Below are 5,212 nucleotides of genomic sequence, written 5' to 3'. Positions count from 1 at the left end.
CATTTCAAGTCTTCGGACTGGAAGTCGGCACCAATAAAAGGGAAAGTTTACAAGAGAAGTCGACTAATAAACGATGCTGTTCCTCAAAAGGAGAATGAGCCCGAACCAAAAATTGTAAAATTAGGCTACTCAGAGTCAGCCACGCAAACAGAGTAAGCTAAATGTGTTAAAATAAATAAGTATATGCTAAAAAAAGATTTTTTGAAATTTAGGGACAAAGTTATAGATCGAGCACTGGCTTTGGAGAACGAGAAACAGCGAAAAAAGATTCGTTTAATGGAAAAGGATATTAGTTCTTTACGACAGCAGCTTGAAGAATATAAGGAATTAGAAAAATCTCTTGCTACCATTTTTACGGAGACCCAAATTCACATATTAAAGAATGGAGGAAAGAGGGCCTTGTTTAATCCAACAGACATGTCTTCTGCTATCTGTCTTCATGCCGCAGGACCTCGTGCGTACAACCATCTATATAGAAAGGGATTCCCTTTGCCTAGTCGGGCAACATTATATAGATGGTTGGCAGATGTTAAAATTAATGCCGGTACTCTTGATATCGTGATAGACCTCATGGAAAACGAAGAATTGACAGAAGTCGATAAGCTCTGCGTTTTGTCCTTTGATGAAATGAAGGTGGCTGAAGCTTTCGAGTATGACAGCACAGCGGATGTTGTATACGAGCCGAGCAACTATGTTAAACTGGCTATAGTTCGTGGCCTTAAGAAATCATGGAAACAGCCAGTATTCTTTGATTTTAATACTCGAATGGACCAGGATACTCTTAACTCGATTATAACGAAACTACATAACAAAGGATATCCCGTAGTAGCTATTGTTTCTGATTTGGGCCCTGGAAATCAAAGATTATGGAAAGAACTTGGCTTATCGGAGAGTAAGTTTCATATAAAAAATAATACAGAAGATAAATTCAAATTCATTTTTTTCTTTAGCCAAGACGTGGTTTAGCCATCCAGCGGATGAAAATTTAAAAATATTCGTGTTCTCAGATACGCCACATCTGATAAAGTTGGTTCGCAACCACTACGTTGGCTCCGGGTTGGTTATCAACGGAAAATCATTAACTAAGGCAACTGTCCAGCAAACAATTAGCCACTGTTCGAAGTCAGATGTGTCGATACTATTCAAGATTACCGATAATCACATTAACGTTGGATCGCTCGCCAAACAAAAGGTCAAATTGGCAACACAACTCTTCTCCAATTCAACCGCCAGTGCTATTAAAAGATGCTATGCATTAGGTTACGACGTTGATAACGCATGCGAAACCGCTGATCTTTTTAAGCTTCTCAATGACTGGTTCGATGTATTCAACTCAAAAATGTCTACGGCAAATTCTATTGAAACCACTAAGCCCTATGCTAAAGAAATAGAGATTCAACGAGGCATTTTGGCAAAAATGTCAGAGATTATGCGCACGAATATAGTTGGTAAAACTCACAAGCTGCCCTTTCAAAAAGGAATTTTATTTAATAATGCATCCCTTGACGGCTTGTATGGATACTTATCGGAAAAATACGATATGAAATATATCTTAACTAGTCGTCTTAACCAAGACGTTGTTGAGAATTTCTTTGGTGCGATGCGTTCAAAAGGTGGGCAATATGACCATCCGACTCCACTTCAGTTTAAGTATAGGTTAAGAAAATACATAACAGGTATGACAAAATAAAATAATAATAACAAATTAACTTAATAATACTAATTGTCAAATGTTTAGCTCTATGTTTCAGCAAAGATTGGATCGTGATTGTTTGTAGTTTTTATCTGTATTATGTGTTGTGTTTTGTGATTTATGTTTCCCTTAACATCTTGTCCCTTTTTTGTTTAGTTAATAATCCTTATTTTTATTTAGCCAAGAATACGGAAATGTTGTCCAACAATCAAAATGTTGATGAAGACAACAGCGACACTTGGTTGAACCTTGACCTAACATCACAGTCAAACCAAAGTTCACAAAGTAATGTGAACGATCTTGAAGATTTTGAAGCTGACATTATTAATAGCATTCCAGCTAATATTGAATTAGACGAGTTGACGGAGGATGCCATTGAGTACATAGCAGGCTATGTTATTAAAAAAATGCGACTTTTCAACGAGATTGCCAAAAACACATCGTTTACCTACGTAGACGAGGTTTCGCATGGAGGACTTATAAAACCATCCAATAATTTCATGGACAAAATTAAAGAGTTGGAATTTGTCTTTTCACATGTCGTTTCAGACTATTTTAGTATAACGAAAAATTTAAAGCAGAAACTATTAATAGCTGCTACAAATGTTAACATTAATTTAGATATTAAGAAATTTTACTTTAAGATTCGCATTTATTTTAAAATTAAGAACCTGAACAAAAAAATAGCTATACAAAAACAAAAACAACGATTAATTTCAAACTCAAAACTATTAAAAATTAAATTATAAAAAACTTCAACTCTTTTTTTCTATAAATGAACAATTTAAGCCCCATGCACCATTTAAGGGTTAAACAACAAGCTCTATTGCCGTTTCACTCGCACTTACTACGCACACTCCTCTCACTCGCACTTGTTGTAAGTATTGTTAACGGACTGCTTTTTGCCGACGAGACTACCTTGTATAATTGTACCATGGTCGGCGGTGCGTTGCGACGACAGTTTTTGGCGTATGTATGTATATGTTTATGTGTGTTTGTGCGTATGCCCAGCGGGAATGTGAGAAGTTGGTTTTTGTGTTCTTGAAATCCTGTTCCTTTTTGCAGGCGGCGGTGTAGGGATAGATAATTTCTGAGCGCTAAATGAGGGTGGGTTTCTGAGTAGCATCAATATCAGGCCATTTATGCGCTGTGTGATTTCTGTGGCACTACGATTATAATATTTTTTAACAAAAAAATCACAAACTTATAATATTCAAAAATCCTATGATTTACACCAAAACCAAAAGACTTGTTCTGACATTTAGTTTTAATTTTTAGTAATTTTAAAAGTCGTAGAAAAAATATTAATATTTGTTAATCAAAAAAATTAAACTATATAACATTATTATCATAATGATAATATTAATTTATTTTACTCAACATTTTTCAAATAATAATAAGGATGAATGTGGGATTCAACCAAATTATAGAGAAAAGCCACGGTAAGACGATTAAAATATTTGATCACATTTATCAAGGAATTACATTAAATTACAAAGAAAACTATTGTTGTTTTTTACATTTTTAAACATTTTCTGTGAAATAAAATAATTTGATCGTCAGATCGTGGCCTAAGCCATTTTTAAGTGTTGTTAAAATATAAAAATTCGTGTTGGTGGTATTGATAACACGAAAAATGCCTAATATACCTATAAAATACGTAACCTTTAATGATTACGGTCCCTGAAAAGTATTGTTTAAATATTTATTCGGCGCCAAAGTGTGACCCAACTTAACAAAGAAAATTAACCCACATTTATCTGCATTTTGTATGGTATTATCAAGAATATAAAGCAGGGTCACATCATTTTTAAATTTGTTGGAAAAAGTGAAAAAAAAGTGAAAATAGTTAATTTTAATCTAAACAAGAAAGGAAGCTACCTTCGGCCAGCCGAAGCTTATATACCCTTGCAGATAAAGTAATACTCACTCAGTGCAGTTCCAGGGATTCCAGATTCAGTGTTCCTATTTTTGAATTTTGTTTTTAATTAGTCAAGAATTAAAACGCCTACTTCCTACAAATTAACAAGAATTTTCTTATATATGTTTGAATATTCCTATGGGAGCCTTAAGATATAGTGGTCCGATCAGGCTCGCTCCGACATATGTACTACCTGCAATAGAAAGAAGACTTTCGGGAAAGTTTCATCGCGATAGCTTTAAAACTGAGAGACTAGTTCGCATAGAAACGGACAGACGGACAGACGGACAGACGGACATGGCTAGATAGACTCGGCTATTGGTGCTGATCAAGAATATATATACTTTATGTGGTCGGAAACGTCTCCTTCACTGCGTTGCAAACATCTGACTGAAATTATAATACCCTCTACAAGGGTATAAAAACAATAAGAAGGTGAGTGATAAAATGAATTTTGTCTTTTTATAACCTTTATTTCAGCGTTACAAAGGTTAGTATCACAGATATTTTCGCCATTAATAAATATACGCCTCCGGATGCTATCTTCAACACAAATTCTGCATTTCAGTGACACTTGAAATGTTTTTAATCTTTACCAGTGGTAAATGGTGTGAGGTGTTCATTAAATGGTTGTTTAAATAGTACTTCAGTACTAACTTAGTTGTTTAACTTAATCAAAATATAACATTTATTTCAGCCAGGCCGACTGAGACTTCTTGGGACCAGAAGTGTTGCGCCTGCGTTTGTCATATTTTATTTATTCTTCTCATAGTTTTTGATATAGATACCCGACATAAAACAACTGAACAGATGGTAAATGATCGGCCATGGCAAACCAGGCATAATTTCTGGAGAGATCCTTTAATTTTGTGCGGAGACCTAATAATGGTAATTACTCTTATTATTATTCCAGGTCTTACATTCATATCTAAATTATGTTTGATATTTTCAGAAGACAGACAAGAAATGGATATCAAAGTACTGCATTCGGCCAAGCAAAACCCGGGAATGCTTCAGGCATTAAAAATTTGTAGTTCCAATGCTTCGATTGTAAATATTATTAATAAATACACAAACAAATATTACAAAAAACATGATCATTTTGTGGAAAATCAGATACTGCAAAGCAGTGCAAAACCAAAACTGCGAGGGTCTGGAAAAACCAAAACTGGGAGGGTGTAGAAAAACAGATATTGCAAGTGGAGGAAAACCATAACTGGGTACGTGTGGAAAATCTATAATGCGGGAAGTCGAAAAACCAGTGGATTTTGTCCTGCATTCTTCTGCCAGAGATCCAGATAGAAACCTCATTTCCCCCTTACTTTTTGTGTCACCCCCGTGTATTTTGAAACCAGAGATGGAAGAAATGTAAGGGGTGAATGAGGTTTAGTCCCTTCCGCTTCTATGGAGAAACCTCTTGAAAATATGTTTTTTTCCAGAGGAATTTTCCCGGTGGGTGCTCTAAGAGGCAATTAATAGGTAAGCAATTTAAATAAATTTAAATATAAATTTGGTAAGTGTGTGAAAATTTATGGTAAGCAAAGGGCATACTATTGCAGGCCGCAAATACCATCCTTCTCTAATATTAATTTTTATTT

General features: G+C 34.8%; 1 long non-coding RNA gene across 2 annotated transcripts; it reads left to right on the top strand.

Moving 5' to 3' along the window:
• The first annotated feature begins 4,082 nt into the window (after positions 1-4,082).
• On the top strand, positions 4,083-4,957 carry LOC138912348 (uncharacterized). Of its 2 annotated transcripts, none has more exons than XR_011417880.1 (3): positions 4,083-4,104; positions 4,387-4,502; positions 4,567-4,957. It is a non-coding gene; the product is annotated as an uncharacterized lncRNA (long non-coding RNA). The 2 variants fall into 2 exon arrangements; XR_011417879.1 differs by lacking the exon at positions 4,083-4,104 and adding an exon at positions 4,142-4,243 and having other exon boundaries at positions 4,316-4,502; positions 4,567-4,955.
• The last annotated feature ends 255 nt before the right edge of the window (positions 4,958-5,212 follow it).

This window comes from Drosophila takahashii, chromosome 2R, assembly GCF_030179915.1.
Source record: "Drosophila takahashii strain IR98-3 E-12201 chromosome 2R, DtakHiC1v2, whole genome shotgun sequence".
Taxonomy (NCBI): domain Eukaryota; kingdom Metazoa; phylum Arthropoda; class Insecta; order Diptera; family Drosophilidae; genus Drosophila; species Drosophila takahashii.
The sequence above is the reverse complement of the archived record's forward strand: the minus strand, read 5'-3'. Positions and strand labels throughout refer to the sequence as shown.